The sequence below is a fragment of the Ixodes scapularis genome, unplaced genomic scaffold (assembly GCF_016920785.2).
Source record: "Ixodes scapularis isolate PalLabHiFi unplaced genomic scaffold, ASM1692078v2 PGA_scaffold12__126_contigs__length_90152505, whole genome shotgun sequence".
Taxonomy (NCBI): Eukaryota; Metazoa; Arthropoda; class Arachnida; order Ixodida; family Ixodidae; genus Ixodes; species Ixodes scapularis.
Genome location: NW_024609838.1, coordinates 36,791,086 through 36,818,737, shown reverse-complemented (window position 1 = coordinate 36,818,737; position 27,652 = coordinate 36,791,086). Strand labels below are relative to the sequence as shown.

General features: G+C 45.3%; 1 protein-coding gene across 1 annotated transcript in view; it reads right to left on the bottom strand.

Moving 5' to 3' along the window:
• Positions 1-27,652, bottom strand: part of LOC121046977 (serine-rich adhesin for platelets-like) — a 156,914-nt gene that overhangs the window by 32,268 nt on the left and 96,994 nt on the right. The gene's annotated exons all lie outside the window — the stretch shown is intronic.

Genomic DNA, 27,652 nt, shown 5'->3' with positions numbered 1-27,652 from the left:
ACAGTAAATCTAGGGTATCATGTCATTATACTTTCAGTCGTAGTTTACCCAGTGGCTATCGTTCTTTCTACATTTAGCGATGCTCTCTTTGCTGCATTTTTGATGTGACGGTGCAGGTGTTAGAATATACCAGTGTATGAACGTTTCGAGCGCTTATCACCACGGGAGAAAAATGCTGAGTCACTGCGATGTGGATACGTGCGCTGCGTTTGATATACCGCACAACAGAGCTACAGCGCTTGCTCAGAAGGCGTTCCACAGCGCTGCAGACAAAGGTGGAGCACGCGGAAGACGATTTTTAAGAAAAGGTATATTGCAGCAGCATGAAGTGTAAGCTACTGTGATCTTCACCGTAGAACGCAGCCCGTCGACCATGTAAATTTTCGTTAACAAAGCTCATCGATACGTTTTCTTTGCATCTAACGGAGATCAACATGCAGGACGCAGCACATTCCCCGGGAAAAAATGTAGTTTTTTTTAGTCCACTCTTCTATGGTGCCTGAAGGGCGCCTCCGACCGGTGTGTTTATCGTCCCATGCTTTCCATACATCCAAAATGGTTCCGAAGTGGCTACAAATGACGTCACAAAAACCGGTATGTCACGCTGTCGGATGTCGCGCTCTCGGATGTCGTGAGACCCAAAGTCACGTGACCCCCCCCGAAGTCACGTGACACCCCCCCCGTCACGTGACCACCCCCAGGGTCACGTGACCCCCCGCCGAGGTCACGTGACCTCCCCGATGACGTCATCGGTACTGATGACGTCACCGGCATCCGCATCGTCATCGTCATCATCACTGATGACGTCATCAGTGACGTCACTGATGACCTCACCGGCATCCGTATCGTCATCGTCATCATCACTGATGATGTCATCAGTGACGTCACTGATGGCGTCACCGGCATCCGCATCGTCATCGTCATCATCACGGATGACGTCATCAGTGACGTCACTGATGACGTCACTGACATCCGCATCGTCATCGTCATCATCGCTGATGACGTCATCGGAGTCCGCATCGTCATCGTCACTGATGATGTCATCAGTGACGTCAGTGATGACATCATCGGCATCGTCACGTGACCCAAGGTCACGTGACCCCCCAAGGTCACGTGACCCCCCCCCCCAGGTCACTTCACCCCCCCCCCAGTACCCTCCCTCCTCCTCCTCAAGAGCTGCGCTCTAATTCGGCGTTACAGGGATTTGTAAACGGTTTTCACTTTTTTAGGATGACGGTACCACAAAAAAAAATGAAAGCCGTTTACAACTCCCTGTAACGCCGAATTAGAGCGCAGCTCTTGAGGAGGAGGAGGGAAGGGTACTGGGGGGGGTCAAGTGATCTCGGGGGGCGGGGGGGTCACGTGACATTGGGGGTCACGTGACCTGGGAGTCACGGGTCACGTGACGATCACGATGCGGATACCGATGACGTCATCAGTGACGTCACTGATGACGTCATCAGTGATGATGATGATGATGACGATGCGGATGCCGGTGACGTCATCAGTGATGATGACGATGACGATGCGGATGCCGGCGACGTCATCAGTGACGTCACTGATGACGTCATCAGTGATGATGCCGATGACGATCCGGATGCCGGTGACGTCATCAGTGACGTCACTGATGACGTCATCAGTGGTGATGACGTCAACGGGGGGTCACGTGACCTCGGGGTGGTATTCCTAGGTCATGTGACCCCGGGGGGGTCACGTGACCTCGGTAACCCTAGTAACCCTTGTGAGGGCAACTCTCGTGACCCTCGTGAGGGTAACTCTCGTCACCCTCGTGAGGGTAACTCTCATAACCCTCGTGACCCTCGTGAGGGTAACCCTCGTGACCCTCGTGAGGGTAACTCTCGTAACCCTCGTGAGGGTAACCCTCGTGACCCTCGTGAGGGCAACTCTCGTGACCCTCGTGAGGGTAACTCTCATAACCCTCGTAACCTTCGTGAGGGCTATGAGGGTTAGTAACCCTCGTAGCCCTCGTGAGGGTAACCCTCGTGAGATTAACCCTCGTAACCCTCGTAACCCTCACGAGGGTTACGAGGGTTACTCGCGGTTACGCCGACGGCGACGGCGACGCCGACGCCGCTCAAGCCGGGAACGGGTGCCTAAGAGCTGCGCTCTAAAACACAAATGCGCCGTTCGACTATATGCACTGACAATGTAAGGAACGCAGTGCGTAGCGAGCCATTGCGCACCTTATTTTCGCTTCGACCGCAGTCAATGAAATTGCGGCATTAACCGATGAGATCGACAAGAACGTATTGTGAAGCAAGAAGCGCGAATGTAAAATGCCGCGCACTGCGTCTCTTAAACTCTAGGTAACGATATGAACTTTCGTCGTTACTTATCAAATATTGTGGAGTTTCGAAGAACGGTAAAGCTAGGTTCACACTACGGTCCCAACGCGTAGATCTTTTATAACGCGCAAACATAAATGCCAGGAGCATTCAGGCTGGTTCACACACTTGCGACTGCTTACGACCGTGCACCTTCCTAAGATATTTTACACCAAGAGAACACACTAGCGCCTTCTACAGCTAGTCGTGGAACACTTCCAGTTTTGTATATATATTTATTTGCTTGTCGCTGTTTTAACAACGTTCAACAATGTTATAAACGAACATCTCTTATAGATAGTAAGTACAGTTTATCTCGAACATACCGCAAAACTTTCGCTCTATAGTGAAATGCAGTTTCAAGGTCACATCATAGATGGCTCCAGCATTCCAGTGTGTTCTCACGTCGTAAGAAAATACTAGAGTTCTGTCCTAAGCACGACAAAACCACGGCCCTAAACGGGCCTTCAGGATATTGTTCAAACAACCAGCAGAAAAATCAGAACGTACGCAACTGGTAAAATATTCATGGGTAAGAGCGTTAAAGCGACATCGACGTTTACGCCTCTTACGCCTTTGTCAATGCGCGACGAGGTTTCACTTGGCTTCTACCGGGCGCGGAACTTCCTGCCTCCAAGCCAGCCCAGAGAGGAGCTGCTGCTGACCGCCCGGCGATTTGTTTTAACGTTTGCGGGCAAAGCGTATAGGGAGTATTCACTGGCGGGCACAGATTGGTCCAGAACTGCGGATCGCGTGATGACGGCGAACTTCAACTGTTTGTTTGCAATGTGCTTTCCACACTATCAAAATTGCCGGTCTTCGCGGCCTATTACTGTGAGCTGGTTCTGAGCATTAGCTCTGAACAGCGTCCTCAAACATGGCGCCCAGTGAATATTTGAGCTCCAGGAGATTTTATCATGCGCCTTTTGCCGCCTCGTGGTAGCCTGTGTCTCTAGTTAGGTAAATTATGCGCCTTCTGACTGGCCTGTCATAAAAGCCTTAACTTGCGTAGCAATCGTTGCGAACAAAATTGCCGTAAACATCAGTTACGGTCGTGATGGTAGAAACGACAAGTATAATTTTTATGCAAGTTGCGTCCGCAGTCTGAACAAAGCATTACCCGCAATACCAGGCATATTCATGCTTGTTTGACAAAATACATTAAAGATGCAACGAACCGACTGCACCGGTGCCGCCTCTTTGCGAAAGCAGTAGCGAAGGCAAACATGCGCATGTACAGTGCTAATCACACTTGTCTATAACGCGCGAGCGTGCGGCTTTTTCCGGGGAGCGCTAGACTGGTGGCATTCGCGGAAACTAAGCTAGTCACGTGGCGCAACATGGAACGGTCCGCTCGAGGGGTGTCCTGCCCACTCTATCAGCTGGCGGCGAACGCGGAAGGCTGCTCGCACGCTTTTTACAAACATCATTGCTCGAACAATCAACACACTAAAGCATGAAAACGTATCAACGATGTCGTCATCAAAAAACAAAAAATATATCATAAAGCACTTTACTTTTATCGCTTATCAAGCTGATAGAGCGGGCAGGACACCCCTCGAGCGGGCCGTTCCATGTTGCGCCACGTGACTAGCTTAGTTTTCGCGATTGCCAGCAGTCCAGCGCTCCCCGGAGAAAGCCGCTCGCTCGCGCGTTATAGACAAGTGTGATTAGCACTGTACGTGACCGTCCCCCCGTAATTCCCTGCTCCGAGGATTACAGGGCGTATTTTTCACTCCCCCACACAGAGACGCATGCACACTTTCACACTCGAATTTTTTTTCCCTGATTCACATATAGCCAATGGTCATGTTGAAAGATTACATCGCCAGCTAAAAGCTTGAATCATGGTGGCTAACTTGCTCATCTACAGCGAGTGACTCGTCGCAACTTTAATGGCTGACCAACTACACGCTGTATAAATATCCCCATAACCCAATTTTTTTGCGTCAAGGTTACCCTCATTGGACAGAATCGCTAGTATATTCCTGGGCAAGCAAACGGCATTCAAAGATGAACTTTCATGTACTCCAGCAGAGCTGGTTCCTGAAATGTCCCTGCGTTTTGCACAACACTTTTTCAACCCTAAGGACCCAGCGCTTCCTCCGGACCCCAACCAACTATGTTCATCCGCTCAAAGACACCATGTCGAAACTACAACCAACATGCCCACGACGGCGATCGCTACGGCCGGTTTTCATTGATATTGGTCTTTTCAAGAAAAGCCACGTTATCGCACGAGACGATGCTGTTCGCCGGAACCTTAAACCACTTTACCACGGACCGTACTTAAGCACGAAGAGGACTCAAACATATTATAAAGTGCTGGTCAACCGCAGGCAACAAACCAAATCGATTGGCAGACTCAAGCCTGTCCAGATGGAATTCACACAACTGTCCCCAACTGCTATCACTCACTTTCACAGCAACCCTCCGCGACGCAAGGTCCATCTTCTTCTTTCACGAATGTGTTATAGACTGGAGGTTTAGTGTGGCGACCACATATAAGCCACGGCAGCGATGAAAGAAGAAAACTCCAAAAGGCTCGGGCACTCCTTTCGTGCTATCCAGCGAGGCCGCTATGTCATCCTTCGTAAGGACAGTCAGTAGAATAAAAGGGTAAATAATGCAAATAAATAGCACATAACACGACGTACGACTCGGTACAACTATAACTGGCTGTTAAGTAAACTGTGTACGGACACACGTTCCGAAAGAAAAGACCCTCATCATATGTTGATTTCGCCCAGAACTTTAAACGGCAAAGTGTCATGCGCAGGCTTATTTACACCGTCAGCTTTTTGATTTTATGCTCTGTGAGGTCAGTGGAACAGTTTTTTGTTCATCTCAGCTCTTGTCTCTCGTCCAAATAGAACTTAATCGTAAGACGTCATTTTCAGCTGAAAAACTTATGTTTTTATTGTATTATAAAGACGCAATCATGTCGAAACTATCTAAGTAAACTCGTATCTGTTCTGGTTTACTTTGATGAGTATTTTTGTGTGCTTAGTGCTAAAGTTTTTTTGTGTGTGTGTTTTTTTTTTTTTTGTAATTTACCACTGGCAAAGAATGTTTCCGTTGATGGGCATCAATAAAAAACATAGATATGCGCATAAACATGAACACGACAGCTCGAAAGTTGAATGCAAGCACGTAAAGCAATATTAATAATAATAGTTTAAGAATTTTTTTTTTGTCGCGATGCATAAATTTTTTGTCTCAAAAGCCCTTTTTGTGCTTGTGTGCAACAACGTTTCATGGTAGTGAACGGCTGCGCGGTAGTTAACGCCACGTCACACGGTAGTGAACGGTAGTGAACGTCACGTAACATCAGGGCACGTGACACCACGACTTGACACTGCGGAACCACAGTGTCACATGACACTGTGTCACATTACGTCACGTCCCCTGACACAGCTCGAAAAAGAGAGGTCAGGTCACGCTAATTAAGGTCGCGTGACGTCGATGAATAAACAATGCGTTTTTCATCCCACAAAACGACAATCAAATGTCTTCCAGAAAAACAATTTAAGCGATCCCTCCTTAAATATTGCACTCCATGCATCGTAGGATTCTGCCAATAAGAATCGGTGACAATGATTTACCAGTTAATCCGCTAGACAAACAGAACATTCAAGGCACTTATTATAAAAAAAAAATATATTTCGTGCCAGGCAAACCAATCTCGAAAATCCCCACACGTGCGAACGTGCCAGACTCCAACTTTAAAAGATTATTTCTTTCTTTGTGGAAAGCAAATATCAAAAGTCGGCTCTTTGTCTTCTGCTGTCGTCTTTTTTTTTTTTTTTTTTTAAGTATGTCTAATGGGATATTTTAATATTACCCAAGAGCAAACTTTAAAAAATAACACGCAAAAAAAAGAAAAAACAAAAACGCCCACACGCTATTGCTCAGAGAAAGTTGGTGAGTGCCAAGTTCCCAAATTCACTGTCGTTCAAGTATTCTCGCACCCTCCGTCTGTGACTACTGAACTATTAAATTATCTCTCTTTTTTTTTTCATTCCCGCGAGTCAGCGCTTTGCATTCATTTGCCCAACCCCTGAAAGTTTCTCCGTTCCTTATTTTATTCGATTTTACTCCTCGTCGACTTTTCCTGATTTGCGGCCTTTTTTTGTCCACCTAGCTTTCAGTCACGTTTTCCTCCGCCCAATCACATCTACGTTTTCCTCTCAAAATGTCATTTGTCAAACTTAAGTCCTGCCCGTCTTTTTAAAGTTCTCTCAATATTTCTTTTTTTCTTAGCATTTCTTATTTTTGTGAGGGAGGTGGGGGAGGGGGGTATTTCTGAATTTTATCGTGTATTTTTTTCTACTTTATTGAAATGCTCTTTCCTTAGTTGACGCTTTTTCCCCCCTAATCTTCTAAAGACATTCTTTACCCTAGTACCGAGTTTGTTTAACGATACTAGATATTTCGATTGATATTATTCCAGGTTACATCTCACCCTCCTTTCCACGAGCCGTGCTGCTCTTCGATGATACACCTCAACTCCGTTGTTGAGTTTCTGCGTTTCTATACGCGTTGCGCAATTTAGTGATAAAAAAAAACATTTTTCAGAAAGTCTACCAAGAAGTTTGCGTCTTCCTTAAGCTCTTTCTCGATAAAGTCGCCTTCGCATTCAATCATCGCTGGAGTTTATTTTCTGTCCTGCGAAATACAGTGATCTACTCAATAGAATGACCCTTATTCGGTAGTTCTATTCTTAAATTACTCCTACCCTTGTTTACCTTTCCCTATTTATTGATTCTGAATTTTTTCTTTTTTTTATATAAGCAGTATTCGAAGAACCTCGTTTCATACTTATTATACTAACGTTAAGGTCAGTCCAGATATATGTTACCTATTTCATAGAGTATGTCTTATTTCCCCAGAAATGTTTCCATCTTTAGTTCCATGAACCCAATTCCATTTTCCCTAGCAGGGAACCCTATATGTAGCTCTCCGACTGAGCGCCCTATTTTTTTTACAGTTCTCTTTTTCCTTCATACTTATGGCTCTATTTTTATACTTCTCACAACGCCATTTTTTTCCTATGCTCCAGGATTACCGTCTGCTCCTCGATCTGGCTAAGGGGAAGTTCTGAGACATACATTTTTCATGCCTGAATCCATTGGCCGACCTGAAGCGTTCTGAAACCTCTCCGTGTATTATTTTGCTTTTTCTACACGTACTGTGTTTAATGGCTAGATTCTTCGCGAAAAACGCAACGCTCAAGTGTTACGGAAAAGCGCGACACGGGCACCGAGGTAATGTAAAGCATACATAGCCTATAGCAGACAATGTATAAGCAAATAACACCTATATAAGGCATACTTTGTCACAAATAATAATATTTTACCATAACCAAGCATCATTATTCGTAACTAGCGAAATTTGCCATGCCCCGCGGCTGGAGTCGAATTTCGGAACCAATCATCCCCACCTAACGCTTTTGAGGCGACGGGGGCGCAAACAGCTGGTCTGAGTGCCATTCACACGAACCTGCGGTAGCTACAGACCGTCGGCGCGCACAGCTGAGTCCCGAATGGCGAGGCGTTGTTCCCGCACGTGGTCTCACGACGTCCCAAATCCTAAACAAACTTAACCTCGCGTTAATCATTATGATAAGCTCAGGGAATACGTCAGCGTGTCGTGCGCGCAACACATCCAAAACCACCTGAAGCTCCTCGCCACAGAGTATAACAAATCATAACGAACGCATAATGCACGCACGATAGGTTCTATGCTCCCCGGTGGTTATCAAAATGATCGAGACAAGTTTAGACTTTTAAGGACGTCAATGATAGCTTATACTTACACGCTGATAAGGATACCAACAATTGTAAAATAAAGAACGTCAAATATATCATTTTTCCTCTATCTAATTGTTAGACGACTTCCTATTTTCCAGTTATCCTCTTTGTGGCTGTATTTTTTTTTTATAAAGTTATCTTTTGTTTCATACCTTTCCCTTTACAGCGGCTTTCACTGCTTGTTCTCCTAAATTAAAACTATTCACACGTTTCATATTATCTTCCCTTAAAGGGGTCATGAAACGCTTTTCCAACTTTTTCCTGTTTAGCTTTCCTCCTCAACTCATAAATCGCGCATTCCACCAAACAGTTAAAGAAGACGAAAAGGGGGTGTTCCCTCTTGCTCGCACTCGCGTTTGTGTAATCCCGGACACATCCATTCTCCCCCTAGAAGATTAGCCCGTCGCTCAAAATTGAGACAAAAGTTTCTTTCCCCACCCCGTTCATTCCGAAGCTGACAGTGCTGTTGAAGCTACGTGCTCTTTGGGCCAGCCACACTTGCCACGTGAGCGTGGCAAATGTGGCTGAAGAGAATGAAGTCAGGTGATGAAAGGGAGGCGGCTGATTGGTCCGGCTAGCGCGTAGCTTCCACCACAATGTCAGCTTAGGGGTGAAGGGAATAAGTAAGGTCCGGTTGCGTGTGACGTCAGTTTGGACCCGATGACACGCTTTTGGGACCGCGGATGTATCACAGTGAAAAGGCAGAGAGGTTGCGAAGGGGAGGAGGTACGAAATAGTCCGCTCTGTTTTCAAATTTTCGCACTGAAAGTCAGGCTTTTGACTTTCTACCTTTTTTCTTTTGGTCCACTGAACGATGTGCTATTAGTAAAATCCCAATCTAAAATGATTTATCCAAACCCAAAAATCGTTTCATGGGCCCTTTAAGTTCGTCCCTGTAACCACATCCCTTTCAGTGCCTCCCTTTTTTATCTTCTATTAAGTTCAGAGACAATCTCGTTCAACCAGATTAGGGTAGTGTGAACCTCCTCCGAAACGACTGCTGACTCATGCCGTGATATGGTACTCCCTATCTTTCCGAGAGTTTTCTTATTTTTTCTTCAAATATTCTTAGCTTCCCCACCTTTCACTACTCAGCGACCCTAGGTATTCTTCCTCGAGTGCCGGATCTTCCCCAATTTCGGTTCGTGGAGACATTCCCTTTATCTCCTTTTTTCCTGCTTATTTTTCCTCGTTTTTTCTACTATATCGTTTTGGCAACATCGCTTACTCCTCGGCCAGCCGAGCTTAAAGTTTAATGCAGACGTCTAAAATGTATTTGTATTTCTTCATCTAGGCCCTCGGTTTCTATCTTGCGTTATTAGTTTTGCTTCACTGTCACTAAAAAATCGAACGTGTCAGACGGGACGAGACAATCCATTAGACGGGATATCGATTCTTTGTACGGCTTCCGTTAAGAAACGCTGCGGCGAATTGAAGACAATCACGCTAACGGACAACCCAACACAAAGAAAAATGACAAATGGCATTTCACTTCAATTTGTCAATCGTGGCGAGACGTTAAAAATATAATAAACTCGTACAATTCCAAGCTTCGATCGTTGAGGACTTGCCAAACAAATTTAATAAAAAGGATTTCTCTAAAGGTGTTATTAGAACAGAAGCCAAACACGTGTAAGAATGGGCGAAGAATCCATATTTACATTCCTTGTCACTTCCTAACTAACGAGAAATAAAAAATGTTGCCTGGTGAACAAGAACCAGGGTGCGAGCAAGTTGGTGCAAGTTAGTTTTGACCCTGGGAAGTGGAGATGGTTGAGGCTCACAGAGCATAGTAAGTTTTCTATTTTTTGTGTGTCCTTTGACCTTGTGCACTTTGGATGGTCGAGCATGACAGTAGCTTAAAAAGCTCGGAAACTTTTTTTTTTTTTTGCTATTTTGGAGAGTGTTAATAAGCAGAGGCATAGCCTCGTCTATACTGACAAAGCCTGGCAGATCGCCACGAGACGCGTCCGCCGAGAGTGAAAAGGCAGTGCGGCAAACAACGGAGGAGAGGAGTTGCATGTAACGGGCGCCCCGCTGCGGCGAGACGCCGAAACACGCTTCTCCCGAGCGATGAAATGTCCGCTCGTGCTCCTCGCGTTCTTCGCGCTACCGCTTTTTTTTTTTTTTGTTTTTTCTCTCGTCGGGTTTGAAAACTATGTTTCGGGTCCTCGCCACTACAGAAGCAGTGCGCTGAATACCAGAAATGCTCTCTGCTACCAGATTCTGGCACTCCAAATCTGCGACCGGGCACTCTATGGCTCCATCGTCGAACTGCCAGGCTTTGCGAGTATGGAGGAGCCTATGGCAGAGGTATATACTTTCGCATAAAGCGTTTTAGTGTCGCCATTTCTGTCTTTTGTTGAGAATGCCGATTTATGGAACTCTTCTATCCAATAACCTTTAGCTGTGTTTTCGACCTCTGTGTGTTTGTGTCGTCCCTTATAAAGTCCCCAGGCTCTTGTCAAGTTACTCTGTTCTTCCTAGTGATAATCATAATGTTTTATTTAGGGCCGGTTGCACCAACGTCGCTTAGCGCAAAGCGGAGCTTAGCCGGGAACGTAAGCTTAGTTTCGGTTTCGTTCGGTTGCACCAAACTCGCTTATCGCTAAACCTAGCACTAAACTACGCTTAACTTAAGCGCTCAACATTGGGCGCTTTGCTTCTGGTTGTTTCTTAATCCTGGATTAAAAACATGGCGGCTGGTTGGTCACGGTCGACGCGGTGGACGAAATTGGTTGTGCAAAGTGTTTTAGGCTACATCAGCGTGAAAGTCTCGACAAAATGACTTTCGATTGTGACAAGGATGCAAAATATTGTCGCGTGAAGTGTTTATCGACCCCTGTTTTCAAGTTGGCTTTCCACTTTCAGGGCGTGTTAGCCCTAACCGAGAAACGTATGGAGCTGTGGGGCTCACGTATGTATTCCCGTTGGTTCTTCTGTCAACGAGCTTATTCGTATGTACTTACTAATTTTCGCATAGCTGTAACGTATTGTTATTTACCACCTTGCTTATTTACACTTGCAGCGCGTATCCTTCAATCTGATCAGCGCGTTGAATAGTGGCAGTACATGATCTCGGCGATCAGCTGATTGTCGACACCTCTGCCGTTTGCATTAGATTGCGGCGCTTTTAAAGGGCAACTCCGCTCAATTTCGAAAAATTTAGGCTTCCATGTGATTCACATTCACAAAGTAATACTCAACAACTCTACGTCTTCGGATTCGCGAAATGTGGAATAATATTTGTGTAATCCTAATTTAAACATCAGCAGATACCGAAACCGAAACGTCGGTTGCGTCAGGCAACATTGGTCTCGGGTCGTCACAGTCATGGGCACCTCACGTCGAACCACGTGGTCTTGTGACGTTCGGGAGGGAGCGAGAAACAGGACACGCGACGCGGGCAGGTCCTTTTTTTCTTTTTTTTTTTTTTTGTGGACGCGGGCAGGTCGCTTCGCATGGCGTGGGCGGTGATGGCCCGGGGGAGAGGGGAAGCGGAGAAGACGAAAGAGGAGAAGGGGAGCGGAGAAACAGACCGATAAGCGCGCAGGGCAGCGGTGATCACGTGAACGCCCGGTCAGCCAACACCGGGAGGAGAAACTCATGGCGTCATCGTTAAATTTCGCTCTGAAAAGTAAAAACAAGCAAAACGTGAGAATGAAGTATGCATGCCTCTGACGTAGTGGTTCAACGTTGGCCGCTCCAACTCCATGGCATTGACTGCGCTGATGATTGCGCCTCGCGCCGCACGCTAGAGTTGGCAGATTTCGGCGACTTGGCTCGCTTGAAGGTTCGCTGGCCAGTTTATTAAATATATAGACGAAATTAGATCGTAATATTTGACATGGGGTCTTCCTATGTGATACTGAAGAGGGCTACATAGTTTTCTAAATATCAAAAATGAAGCGGAGTTGCCCTTTAAGTAATAATACAGCGAAAATTCAATTTCTTTCGTTTTCTCAGTTTTGAGACAATCTTCAGTGAATTTTCCTTATCTCGCGAGTAGAATCTTGGCTTCAGAAAACTGTATCGTTCCATAACTGTAACTTTTTTGGTGATCGCACTTTTTTTTATATATACTTTGCTTTATATCTTTCATTCGTTTCCCGAGAACGAGATACTGTTGTTTCCGAGTTGTGCTCTGTGATGGTGTTTTCCCTTTACCTTTGTCGTTTGTTGTCATTGTGACGATGGTTGAGACTTTATACCGGAACACGTTTTCAATAAAATTCAGTTGAAAGTTGCGCCTTGTTGTGTCCTCCGTAACTTTTTTGGTGATCGCGATTTTTTAGGAATATTTTGCTTTATATCTTTCATTCGTGGCGACGACAAATCGTAACGACTACTATGTTAGATTCGTTCATTGCTGTATCGGGGCAGGCTGGGGCAGGTGATGCGAAGAGACGACCGTTCTTATCGGCACAATGTGATGTACTAGTGGGAGTTTTTTTTTTTTTTTTCTGAACTCGACAGTGTGAAACTGAAGTCCGTTTTAGGCTGCAGCGGATGTTCAACGACGGTACAGTGCAGTTCTGTCGCCTTGCTGAGCAACGAGTACCGTCGATGCAAGGTCTCGTGACCTGACCTCTCGACGACTTCTATTCGACGATTTCCGGGCATTTTCGCAGCTGCCGTGGCGAGTTCGTCACTGTTTTGAACTTCGTCGGTCTCAGGCTTGACTTGGTTTTAGTAGTCATCTTACCTGCCTACTTATATCCATGATGTTTTGTCTTCAGCGATGTAGCGAGTAGAGTGTCCTTCCCGCGTTCGGTGAGATTTGGGGCCCCCAATGGCTCCTTCACCTCAAAATGTGAGCACGAAAACTACTACCACTGTCAAAATATCCTGTTATCAACCCATATTAAACACAATCACAGATGTAAAGAGCATTCGTGTTTATTTGAAGCTTTGACTTCTGTTATTGAAAGTTAAACAAAAAAAATGATTGAATTTGGAGACCTTTAATTTGTTACTCACCGAAGAAATACAGCGAAAAGCAGACGCCGACGACAACTACTACGGTAGTTTTTTTTTTTTGTTTTTTTTTTACATCACGTGATTTCTCTCCGCCAATCGTATTCGTCGCTCTGAGCATTCCCTAGTTTGCTCTGTTTGTCCCTAGATTCCCTACGCAAATCCAGCGCTTAGCTAGGGGCGCGTCTGTAAAGCCGGCTTAACGTTGGTGCAACCGGAATTTAAACCCGTGCTTACCTAAGCTCGGTTTAGGACGCTAAGCCGGCTTAGGAAAGCGCCGCTTTGGGTTAAGATAAGCGACGTTGGTGCAACCGGCCCTTAGACGTTAAGCGTGTTCATTCGATATCGTTTGCCCTTCTTAAAGTGACCGTGCGGTAAAACTTTACCTTTAGAAAACAATTAAATTATATTGTTATTGCTTTTGGGAATAGCATCGGCACAGTATCCGATTTTTAATCCTCCGCTGCACAAGTAATGTAATTGAAATTGGTGCCCAACTGCCCATATTGCACCCGCAGAACACACAGCGTTTCCTTTGGCAACAGCCGAAGCTCTGACGTAACCTCATATAAAGAGAGCCCCGATAGCTCTTAAGACAATATTTACGATATTGATGGAAGCTTAATTTTTCTACGATGATCTTTTTAGGCCCTCTCTACCACGTTGATCAAAACCGGGAATAAGTCGACGCCCGCGACTCTGACTTTACCATGCCTGATGTGAAGGCACGACACGACCAGCCGTGCACACTTGCGAAATTTTGCGTGAAGTTTCGTATACATGTTCATAATTGACTTAACGAATTCTTGGGGCGACTTTTAGTGGAATAAATATAACATATGACTATATTTGGATCCTCTCTACGTGACCAGCGCAAAAACCTAGTAACGTCCGCATATCACCGGACAATATTAGGTCAATAGCATTCACTGATTCTGTCAGATCCTTGACAGGTGTAAGACTATTTTAGATAGGGCAAAATGTACCCCTAAGAGCAGCAACTGTTATAGACTGCAGATGAAAATACAATTCCCATTAACTGTGAATACTCCAAGTAATCGCACATAAAATAAAAACATTAAATATTTCGCATGGCTTACGAAGTAACTAGTCGAGAAATTTTTCCTACAAAAGTTTAAAATGATTATGTCATCGCAACACAAAAGCTGTTTTTTTTTCAGAGTAGCTAATTTAAAAAAACGTTCTCCAGGTGCATTATACCCAATAAATTCAAAGATTATATTTAAAAAAACGCTTATGGAAGTCATGGACAATCGTAAAGCCTGCGCGTAGGCAAAAAGTAAATATTTAACACACTATTAGCGACAACGTGTTTCATTGGTTGCCTTTTATGATTCAAACCCGCGAGGCTTAGACCAGGATTATTAGTTGTGAACGACACGTTCAGTGGTTTGTGTACAATGTACGAAGCTTTGAGCCATCGCGCGTTTTTGAAGGCACCCTGGCAGGGTATTCATGCCCGTCGATGTTTTCATTTGTACAGGACGCACGAGAGCCAAGCTATCCAAAACACAATATTCCGCTCAAAATTTGGTATTTTTCCACCAGAAAACCGTCGGTCGAGAACTGATTCTCGGTGATCACGTGCCGTTCAGACACGCTAACCAAATATAGTCAAAGCCGTGGGTCATCTAAGGCACACACTCAATATTAAAAATAGACAAACAATATGAAACCCATTCTGTGTTTCTTCAAAGAAGCTGCACATACGTTGGTTTCAGACAGATTAGAGGAAGAACATGTACTACGTCATTCTAGATATGGCAAAATACAGAGGGCTAAACCAGGCGAGAGCGGCGCACGATGGACTGACGTAATGACGGACGTCGGGCCGCTACTTCGGAACTGTCGTTCGTCGTACCGGCCGATCGATCGTCAAGCGCAAAACATCGAGCGAAAGGGACATAAGTGCGAAACAATCGCACGACAAACGGTGCACGCAACTTCGCCGTAGTCGTCGCCTGCTTCAGACACGGAAAAAGCGGAGGAAAAGAAAGAAATTGGGTCGGGTATAGCCACGTGACTTCCAGCCACTCTTTCGTCCACTACATGTTTCTTTCATCCTCGGTACACATCGTCCACGAGTAGCGTCCATCAGCAGTTGTGCTCATGTTCCGAATTCGGTGCCGACCAGTTGAGTTTTTTTAATCTGCATTCTTTGACGGACTCGAATGTTGTACAAAGGAAAGAAAAGTAATAAACTACTATTACTATTATTATAATATTAAACTATAGGTGACTCTGTAGCAAAATAATGATTGGGTGGTCTCCGGAAACCACATTAAATCGCCTGGCAAAACATTTGAAAAAAAAAATATGTTGGGGTGCGTCAGTGTTCTTTTGAGCTATCAGTGCCTTAACTGTGGAACTCGGTCACTGACAGGGTGAAAGCGGCAGGGAGGAGCTTTAGGTGCCCCGCCTCCAGCGCGACATTCGTACCTTAAAGGTTTACGAAAACAAAATGAGTGGTCACGACACTCGCTTCAAAATCGGCCAGCTAGAAGCGTGCAATCCGTATCGTGCTCGTGACGTCAAGGGCCTCCGCACGGCCAAGGTGGGTCAAGGGTACTGTAGTCGCGTGCACTGTCACTTGGTAGCGTCAATTCATGACAATCTCGTCCAGTAATATACACTCTAAGAAATGCCCGCGCGTCTACTTAGCCGCGAAACACACAAAGAGCCAATCTCTGTGATCTACGAAATCAGCTCAGCGAATGATGAGGCGGAACATTTGTTTAAACCTAAAGATGAAGTCTGCACTGTGGCATTACGCAATGCAAACCGTCCTGCTTGCATTGCGTAATGCCACAGCGCAGACTTCATTTTGAGGTCTAAACAGATGTTCCGCCTCATCATTCCCTGAGCTGATTTCGTAGATCGCAGAGATTGGTTCTTCGAGTGTTTTGCGGGTAAGTAAACGCGCAGGCGTTTCTTAGAGTATACGAGGACGTTACGCCTATGGCCTATAAGGAGTATTTATTCACTGGGCGCAATATTTGTAGGTGCTGTCTACAGCGCATGCTCAGAACGAGCCCCCATTAATGGGCTGCTAAGACCGGCCATTTTGACGGTGTAGATTGCACGTTACAAAAGAACCCTGGAAGCTCGCCATCAGCACGCGCTCAGCAGTCGCGCACGCAGCTATAGCTGCCAGTGAATACTTCCCATAGGGAGCATTCACTAAAATTGGGTTGTGTGTGCGTTTATACAGCCTAGAACTTGGTCTGCCTCACAGGGGCGACGAGTCTCCCAGCTGTAGATGAGAAATTTAGCCAGTGCGGTACAGCCGCTAGCCTGGGGTCTTTAACGTGCACCACGCAGTAGTGACACACGACCGCACGCCGGTACGATGCTCATCCAGATCGAAACGGGCAGGGGTGGGGCTCGAACCCAGGATCCCTGGGTTCTGCAGCGCGAGCTTTCGCTCCACGTGCTCCGAGCTGGTGTGCGCTAGACCACTCGGCCACCGATCCCCCCGGAGCATTCACTGGCGGCCATAGATGTGTGCGCGAATGCTGAGTGCGTGCTAAAGGCGAGCATCCACAGTTATTTTGCAACGTGCATTCCGCACCATCAGGAGTGGCGGTCTAAGCAGCCTATTGATGTGAGCTCGTTCTGAGCATGCACTGTAAACAGCACCCACAAATATGGCGTCCAATGAAGCTTGCCCCTGGCGTCATTCGTGGCCATGTCGGTATTTTATGTGCAACGAGCGTTCCGTTCCGCGTGTTAGTTTCACACCGCGAAAGTAGGAACTCGAGGCAACCAGTAAGTAGAAATAACCGTCTGTATCCAGCAATGCGACACCTGCAAGCTTTGTATATAAGATATTCACTGGGTGTCATATCTGAGCGAGTAATGGCTCGTTCACACAGACCCGTTTTCTTACGTTACGTTACGGAATGTCACCGGAAAATTTGTGCTTCGTAATAACCGTGGCTACTAATTCAAGGAGATAGCCTGGCACGCGACATTCGAGACACGAATATATAGGTGACTAAAAGGTAACGTAAGAAAACAGTGCTGCGTGAAAAGTTGAACCGAGCTCAGCTCCTTACGCTGCGTTACGACGAGTCTTGTGCCCTTGGTTGCCACGGTAACTCAGCGTCCTAGCTCGTCGTCACCGAAACATTCGTGTTTCGAATGTCGGGTGCCAGGCTGTCTCCTCGAATTGGTAGCCACGCTTCATACGAGGCACAGATTTTCCGGTGACATTTCGTAACGTAACGTAAGAACAAGGGTCTAGGCCACGAGGTCTAGGCTCACAGACTCGTTTTTTTCTTACGTTACGTTACAAAAAGTCACCGGGAAATCTGTGCTTCGTATTAGGCGTGGCTACCAATTCAAGGAGACAGCCTGGCACGCGACATTCTCAACACGAATGTTTCGGTGACTTAGACGTAACGTAAGGAAACGGTGCTGTGTGAAAAGTTGAACCCAGCACAACTCCTTACGTTAAAGGAGCTGTGCAACGATATTCAATTGGAATGTTTTTCTCTCTACACGAGCTTACTGGCACACCTGGGACTCAAGGATACTCACACGCAACGCCATTGGCCAAGAAACTCCTTTGTTGCGGTGTAATTTCAAGGACAAAAGCGATCATTTTCATTCAATCTCTCCCTTGCAAAATTTGATGACGTAACTCGGGGATCGCAGTACACCCAAGTGACGATATTTGAATGCGGTTCATAGATTGGACCCGAGCATAGCATGGGTACTCGACTTGGGCTCGTGATAATTGCTAGCTCGAGAAGCGTTCGGGTAGTGACCCGTGTCCAATCGCTGCAACGACGACAACAGCCGAGCCATAACAATGTCTGGAACTCAGCGCGTGTCCTGCGCTTTGCCAACCCCAGCGCGTGGCTATGATCAAGACTGGCGGCATATAATCGGCTCCAGATCACGTGGCCGCTTGTTCTGGCTGCGAGTTGAGGGGGTGAACGCTGCTCGTTTTTCTTTAATTTTTTTCTGGGACTTCTATTGCGTGGGGTGAAAAACTAACGCGTGTTTCATAGGTCATTAACGTTAGGGATCCGTTTTAAGCGGTATTTCTGCAGAGTACAAAAATTGTTGCACAGCTCCTTTAAAATTGGGTTGTTACGACGAGTATTGTGTCCTTGGTTGCCATGGTAACTTACCGTCCCAGCTCGCCATCACCGAAACATTCGTGTCTCGCATGTCGCGTGCCAGGCTATCTCCTTGAATTGATAGCCACGCTTAATACGAAGCACAGATTTCCCGGTGACTTTTCGTAACGTAACGTAAGAACAAGGGTCTGTGTGAACGAGATTTCTGTGTGAACCCGCCTTTATTCACAGCACATCCGGGAAGGAGTGGTAGTGAGGAGCCGTTTTATTTGGTTTAAAATTTGTTTTTTTTTGTTGTTTTTGTTGTTTTTTTTTTGTTTTGTTTTTTTGCGTTTACGAGCGGAAGATTGGTGTTTCTAAGGTGCTGACACAAAATAGTTTCTGGATAAAAACAAAAAGCATCAGCAAATTAGCATGCTCATAACGAGCTCACACATTCCCATAAATTTACACCGGTTTTGCTATTATGACGATTTTAATCAAGCATTCTCCACGAAGAATAATCCCTAATATATATCTATAAATACCGATCGTCTGGTATGTGTTGCTTTTTACATGAATTGAAAAGTAATTTTGTTGCGTGAAGGCTTATACAGCCGGAAGTTATTCAGCCCCAATGGGTGCCTAGTGTCTCAGCTGTATAGATGTTACATTTTGCCAGTGCAGAAAAACCCCTAGACTCGGCTCCTTAACGGTCACCACTCAGCAGAGATACACTACAGCACACTGGAACGCTGGTTCGGCGTTCGTACAGGTCGAAACGGTCAAACGGGGCAGGGGTGGAGATTGAACCCAGGATCCCAGGCTCTGCAGCGCGAGCTTTCGCTCCACGTGCCCCGAGTTGGTGTGCGCTGATATCTCCTCTCCGAGCCTGGAGCAAGTAAAGCCACCGGAAATTCCATGCTTGTCCCGGAAGTCGGGCGTTTGCTGGGCTTCCTAGTGCATTCAGTCAAGGGTTTGGCCAATACTTTCTTGCTTCTTTGAGTGGGATTTGAAAATCTCGTTGTCAATAAAACCCCGAGAATAATGAATTTTAACGTGGGACATATGCAAACTGGATCAACTAGAATCTCAAACTGTTTTCATCAAATGGCTTCCCAGAAGACTTTTCAGGTCTGCGTGAGTTGTTTGCAGCGCATGCAGACCCGTGTTTCGGGTCTGCATGCGCTGCAACAAACAGCCTTTCTTGCGATGACAAGAAACAAACTTAGTGGACTGGACGCTGTTCGAACCAGCAATAAAAATGAGTTGTAAAGCCTCTCAAGCGCTCACTTCCGGCACAAGCAGCTTATTTCTGTTGGCTTCATCTGCATAATACCTGATTTCGCTCAATGTGCCGTTCAGTTCCCTTGTGGAGATCAATGCTTTGCGCTAGCCCAGTCGGTTACCGATCCTCCTTTATGTGTATTTGTTTTTATTTATATCAAAGGATCATTAGAAGAAAAAGAATTCTAAGCTGAACACAAGCAAAAAGTGCTACTGTTCTGAGCAAATTGGAGCGTTCACGTTTGTACCTTTCACTCACTTTTTTCAGTTATCTGATGTCCTGTATTAAGGCAATCAGAATGAGGATGAAAAACCAAAAAAAACCGTTTTGCACTAAATAAACCTGAAGCTGCTTTCTCACTAGTATGACAGGGATCAGGCCAAAAAGAGATTGTTAATTGAACTGTTAACTATACAGTACACTTTTCTTTCCAAATGTTTTCGGTGATCGGGCGGTTTGGTGACCCAATCTGTCATGTTTAAACTACATCTCCTAATAAAGATTCGCTATTTTCGAGCTTCTTTAATATAAATGAAATTAATCAGATTTAAATAATATAAATGCAATATAAATCAAATTAATGCAATTTTGTTGTATTTTAAACAAAATCATGGTCTAAAGGCTACACTTTATGAGGCGAATTTTCCGCAAAATATCAACGAATCTTGCCCAGCGGCTTTTGCTCTGCTCGTGGCATCAGCACAGTGGTAGCTACGCCGCGCGTAAAGCGAGCGTGCCGTCGGATGAAGATCGTCAGCTATTCGTTGCATAATTTGCTCCATGAAGTCTGGCCTTTATTCCATCCTGCGTTCCTATGACCGGCACTCTTGATGATGCGAAACGCACGTCGCAAAAACTCTGTGGAATCTCGCCGTCAGCTCCCGCTGAGGAGCTACGTACCCTGCTCCGGCCTCCAGTGAATCTCTGGTGCTGACTTTGCCTCAGACCCAGTTGCACAATCGCAAAGTTTATAGACCACCGAATCTAGTGAATGTGCGTAATATCTCTTGAAAGAAAACGCGCACAAGCAAGGGCAAGGAAAGAAACGTGAAAGCCTAACAAGGTCTCGTTTACACTTACATTTTTGTCCTTGGTCTCGTTCCTGTGCACTTTTTTAACACAAGTTATTGCTGTACAGACTGGCCTAACTTTCTGACGTTTCCTAGAGACTTTTGTACCCGTATTTTTCAAACTTGCACCACTTGGTTGCTGTCAGAGTAAGAAGGGCAGCGCGTCTGCTTTCGGATGATCCGGCCTTCAGAACGCAATCGACATTTTCCGTCGTTTTTTGGGTGCGCGTAAACGCCCGAAACAGGCGAGATGCTGCACTGTTATCGAAGAACGACAGCTTGCGCTGAAGGAACAACTGAAAGACCTCCATTTCATAAAAGACAGATCGATCATAAAACCACGACTAGACGTACCAATTCCTCTATTCCGCGCCGTCATACCGCGACTTCATGGAAGAAAAAAAAAAGAGAACGTGCTACGCTATTTCAGACCGACGAAACGTGTCACTGGGACAAAAAAGTCGTCCGCGCGAACTCACGCAGAAAGGACGAAACGGCGACCGGCGAGATGATTCCGGGACGCAATCGACGAAAAACGCACCACCGATCCTTTCAACTCCAGCCAAGCGAGTACGTCGAAACCCGTATTCCTCCGAGCAATCATCAGCCACAAACATCATCATCACTATCATCAACCCTGCCGGGCACCGCGAACAAGCGATAAAAGCAGAGAGTCTCCACAGCGACGCAGAACCACACACAAAACTCGCCCCCCCCCCCCCCCCCCCCCCAACCCTCTCACGAAAAAATCGACGACATACTCTCTCCCACACGTTAAACAGTCAGAAATAACGTGGGGGAAGAACATAAGCACCATGATGTGATCAAAATGCAAATATGAAAGAAGAAAGGTGGCGCAAAGACGGCGCATTGCAAGCTGCACGGAAGAGCAACAACAACGTCACTACGTCGGCCGAGCCAATCCGCTCACCGACGACGCCATTGGACATCGATCCTCCGATGGCGGCCCCCGTGCGTGCGTTTGTTGTACATGGGGCGGTTCGTTCATCTACGCGTCTGCGACTGATTGAGATCGGCCAATAGACAGGAACCGCCCGAACGCTGCGACAAAGATGTTGCTGTCAATATATTGAAAAAAAGGGGGTAAACGTTTTTTTTGTTTTTTTCCACACAACAACAAAAAAAACACTTGCATGGAAGGACACGTACTTTTTTTCATTCAAATCAGAGTCGTTGCATGTTGGTGTTGTGTTTCTTTTTTCATTTATTTTTACAAAACATTGCAGGTGAAGGCAGAAAGCAACAAACAAAAATATGGCTTAACTCAGCACACCTCCCTCTCTCTCCCACCCCCCTTCCCTTACACACACACGCAAACACACACACACAAAAATTAGCACAGTATACTTAATAAAATAGCTATATAACGAATATTTCAAGGGAAAAGGACTGGCGATATTTACATATCGAACACGAGGCAGAAAGGATACGTTAAATAGAAAGCAAGAAGAGGATTATAATAGGGCACGTCTAGCCCTTGGTTTCTCAAGCTGTTTGTGAGAATAAATCTGAAGTCATACTGCTTGTACATGGATGGATGAATGGATGGGTGGTAATGGCTATACCCTTTCTAACGGGCGGCAGCTTGCGCCACCTAGCCTAACATTCCTACAAGAAACACAGTGTTGGTTGCAGACACGATGAGAGATTTAAATGCGTACACAACCCAAGCCATACTCGAAGCATGCTCAATTTATACGTATATATACTTCGACTATGTGTCTAGACGGTTTTTATACGATCGCATGGTGGCAGAACAGAATCGTACGAGGAAGAAACGCGCCTAGCACTTCGCCTGCAGACCGTGTTTTTTGCACGATGTCTAAGCAGTGGGACAACGGCTTAAAAAGGTCCAGAAAGAGTCTCATATTAGGAGGACTATAGTTGATTGCAGGATAAGAGTTGAAGGGTAGTGTAATTTATTTTTGCCAAGCGCTATAGTCGGCAGAAAAATTATCACTTAAAAATAAACCCACGAATAACAAAAATATAAGGCGTCAGCATAGACTTTACGTACGCATTACAAATAATAAAACTACTTGTAATCGATTACTTTTTAGAGTAATTTTGTAATCAGTTGATTACTTTTATTAGTCAGTAATCACAAGAGTATTATGATTACGTTTTGAAGTAATAAAAATTACTTCTAACCGTTACTAATTTTCCACGGACCCCCCCCCCCCCCCCCCCTTGGCACACACTTTTTTTTTTTTTATTGATAAAAATAAAATTAGCTCTTATTTCGAACGGAAAAAAGAAGGGTTGTTGCGGAGCCATAGGAAACGAGGTCAACCCCTTTGTATGTACAGTTTCTGTGGAATGTCCGTTTGTTTTCGAGCTGGGACTGGGAGTGGGAAGCCCCAGGGACGCCCCAGTGTGTGAAAAAGGCCATTCAGGGCAAAGTTTAAGAGAGCAGAGTGTAGCTTTGTAAGTCCTTCGTTCAAACTAGCCCCCTCACGCACACACGAACACCGAAATATAAAAAAATCTTGCTTACGGTACCTACTCGCAGTCCGTAGGAGAGCCAGAACTGAAGAATGTCTAAAGCGGATGCAAAATATAACAAGGCCAGTTCAAATACACGTCAAGATCCCACATTTTCCCTACGTGGTCTTCGTGACAAGCAAGGTTTTGAGTTGAGAAGTGGTTGGGGCGATCTCTTCCGCTAATGGATACTACGCGTGATACGTCACAAATCATGGAGCTGCTGCTCTTTTGTATAACATGTGAGTTCATCCATCCACATGTGAATAATATCTGGAGAAGCGCGTGTGTGTGCGAAAGAGAGTGAGGGCCTCTTGGTTGCCAGCACAAGAAAATATATAAAGCAAGAAAACAAAATACCTTTTATTTGGGACTAGAGATTCCAAGAAGGTGCAACGTCCACGAAGAGGGAACCCGTCTTTTTCTTCTTCAATACTTGTGAAAATGTGAAATATAGGTTGGAAATAGTTCATTGTTATGAGCGCTAAAGATGTAAGTCTTCACACAATAAAGTAATCGGAAAACTAACGATTACTTCTTTGAAAAATGCCCAATTACTTTTGCTGTCGAGTAAGCAAATAATCTAATCGAATGCATTTAGCCAAGAGTAATAGTGATTGTAATCAATTCTTTTTTTTTAGTAACGTGTACAAGATTGTCTGGGCGTCACACATTTCCTTATTACAAACGTCTTTATTTTTTTCTCTCTCTTTTTGTCGTTTTAACGTCGCTAGTACAAACAAGCGCAGCCTTTTTTTTTCGAGAAGGGCGTTTTCAAAAGCAAGGCTCCGTAAAATGTTCAATGCGTCTCGGTGTTTAGGGCATTTAGCTGGTCCTTGCATGTGCGATGTCTATGCGGGTATACATATTAGACAAAGATAAATGAGTCAGTCGAGGTCAACCGCCAATACTGGAAATTTGAGAAATTAAGGTCTGCGTTAGCTACGCATTCTGCCACACGATTGATCTAGGTTATTTTGTATAGTTATTTAAAACAATGTTTTTTTAATAAAAACAACGTCCTTTTGAAAGATCAAGATATCAAAAGAAACACAACGTTTTCTCGGTGATGCATCACGCGTGAATTTACGCCACAACAAACGTTCCACGGTATCAAACATCTCCACGTGGTGAATGATGTTGACTGGGGCGAAGCTTTGGTGGTGCTGATACGCTGAGCCGCAGTATGCCGAGCTTTTCGTTCGTTTTCATCTATATCAGAAAGAAAATGTGTGGTATGGAACGTGGTTATATACGCATTTGAGCATTTAAACGCAGCGCCCTCTCGTCAATAAACGTTGAGCCAATGCATGCAAAGTTTAAAGCGATTATATACGCATTTTACCGCAGCGCCCTCTCCAGTATAGACGCTGAGCGGCTACATGCAACGTTTCATCCATGACATCCCCAGCTTTTGAGTTACTACCACATCTCAGAGCCCCCTACTCGTCCCGCAGTCGTGGCCGAGTGGTTAAGGCGATAGACTAGAAATTCATTGGGGTCTCCCCGCGCAGGTCTGAGTCCTGTCGACTGCGCAAACATTTTTTTTTTCTTTTTTAGAAAGACAAATGGGATGGCCATCGATGTGAGCACGGACGCCGGACGGATAAGGCTAGACTCTAAGGAGCTTCGCCCCTAAAAGCAAATGATATGATTACCAACCACGTTTGTGCGTCAACAGCCTTCCGCCTGCTTCACGACTGCTAACCTTAGCGCACCCCTGTGCTTTACATGTACTGCGAGCCTTTCTAATATACTCATACTGATTCAGTGGTTTACAATTACGTTGAGCAGGGAGTTTATTAAAAACATTCGTTTATTTTCGCTAAATAAAAATGACATTAATACATTGTGGTATTTATCCTACGTATCCTGACAATTAACCTCCAATATTTTGTCCCTCTGGCCGTATAACTCACTCGCACAGACACCATTAGCGTAGGTTTCGCAGCTTTGTAAAAAGAAATCCAGACTCTCCTAAAAAGCGCACTGTATTCATTTTCTCTGCTTCCTTTGCAGAAGTGTTGACGGGAAAGTGGGCGCACAATAAATATATTTTTAAGGATACATTCGGCCGAGGTGCTTTTCTAAACTGCAGCCTCGCGACTGTAATTTTCATAAAGCTTCGCCTGAGCTATCGTTTGCTTCGACTTCACACTTCAGATACTGGCTTAGTGACTTCCACCCCCTTTCATTGCTATGAAGCATCCCCAACTTTTTTCTTTTACATATATACATATCACACTTGCTGGATTTGTTTTACTGGTTCGTAATGCTGAGGAGTCCATCTTAAACCTGAACAAATCTTAGATGAAAAAGGCCTTACTGTCAGTGCGAGCCAGTGCGGCAACAGTACCTATAATACCTGCCAACATAAAACAAAACAATACTAAATAAAATATTAACATTTTTAAGAAGGCTAGATGCAACAGATAGGATATTTTTTACAGCGGAGCTGTTAAGCGCTAGGTTCTCCAGGATCGTGTCCGGTATGTCGACACAAACCTACCTGGACAGATACCCCCATCTATAAGCGACGGCGGCAAGCACACACCCAGTATGCTTTCCACCGTCACTCGTAGATGGCGCCCACCTCTCCAGCTATAATAGACGCTTTACACACGCGCCAAATTACAGCCGCCATTGCTGACCTTCTTTTGTCTTACCGAGATGCCGAGCAGCTGAAACGGTAGTTGACGATCCTCTACAAATGCCGATGCTTTAGAAAAGGACACAGTTGAATCTAGGATGGCAATAACCTGGCCTGCTATGGTAACGATGAAGTGAAATAAACGGAATAAGAGGAAACAAAAAAAAGTGAAAGTCGTTTACCACTCCCTGTAACGCCGAATTGGAGCGCAGCTCTTGAGGAGGAGGAGGGGAGGGTACTGAGGGCCACGTGTTCTCGGGGGGGGGTCACGTGACCCCCCCCCCCGAGGGCACGTGACCTTGGTGGGGTCAGGTGGGGGCAAACACGTGCCCCCTCAGAGGTCACGTGACCTCGGGAGGGGGTCACGTGACACCCCAGGTCACGTGACCCCCCGGGTCACGTGACCAAAATTTTTCCGCTAGATTTAGCGGGGAAATTTTTTCCGCTAGATTTAGCGGGGAAAGTTTTCCGCTAGATTTAGCGGGGAAATTTTTTCCGCTAGATTTAGCGGGGAAATTTTTTCCGCTAGATTTAGCGGGGAAATTTTTCCGCTAGATTTAGCGGGAAAATTTTTTCCGCTAGATTTAGCGGGGAAAGTTTTCCGCTAGATTTAGCGGGGAAATTTTTTCCGCTACATTTAGCGGGGAAATTTTTTCCGCTAGGATTTAGCGGGGAAAGTTTTCCGCTAGATTTAGCGGGAAAATTTTTCCGCTACATTTGACGGGGAAATTTTTCCGCTAGATTTAGCGGGGAAATTTTTTCCGCTAGATTTAGCGGGGAAATTTTTTCCGATAGATTTAACGGGGAAAGTTTTCCGCTAGATTTAGCGGGAAAATTGTTTCCGCTAGATTTGACGGGGAAATTTTTCCGCTAGATTTAGCGGGGAAATTTTTTCCGCTAGATTTAGCGGGGAAATTTTTTCCGCTAGATTTAGCGGGGAAATTTTTCCGCTAGATTTAGCGGGGAAATTTTTTCCGCTAGATTTAGCGGGGAAATTTTTTCCGCTAGATTTAGCGGGGAAATTTACCCATAATGCACCGCGCGGTTACGCCGACGGCGACGCCGACGGCGACGGCGACGGCGACGGCGACGGCGACGGCGACGCCGCTCAAGCCGGGAACGGGCCCCTAAGAGCTGCGCTCTAAAACTGAAGGTCAGTTATGGAGGCGTCCACGCACAGCTGCTGCAAAGCGTCTATAGAAGTATAGACAGTTGGGCGCGTTGGTGGGGAATTCATCATAGGAAAAAGCGCGAAAAACAGACGACGAGGAAGAAGAAGCACACAGTGTATAGAGTGCAGCTCCGCTGGTCTTCCTTCTTCACGAAAGTGGAAAGGCTGAACGTTGTTTTATAAATATATATATATGTATATATATACAGAAAACAATTGTTTGTGTATTATTTACGCCGACAGATGGAACATAGATGGTGATAGCCCCGATTGAGACCCCGCCCATAACAAAAGTTGAGCTATCTAAGCTCAATTTCTCGGCTCTCATTGCTTGAAGATATGATTTACGTGTGACGGCTACAATACTAAAAGAAATAGGTATTGTTGCAACGACAATTTTTTTATGACTGTAAACTTGTCCTAACATACGAAACAGCTTTAAGTAATCCAGTTTCATTTACGATTGAGTTATCCAAACAGTAATTTTGTCACTTTTTATTATATTCACTTAAAACATCATTTGTGTTCCACACGCAATGTCAGTACCTAGACAATGCCCCACACCAGGACGAACTATAGAAATCAGATGATTATGTATTAGCTCCCCGAAGTACTAAATTTTATTTTGTCACTGGGATTTCATAATGAAAGTGTTTCTCGTAAAAATAGACGCTTGTTGCTAGTCTCGTTGAGCTAATTATAGCATTTTTTATGTGTATACGAAGTTGTTGTTTTTTTGTTTT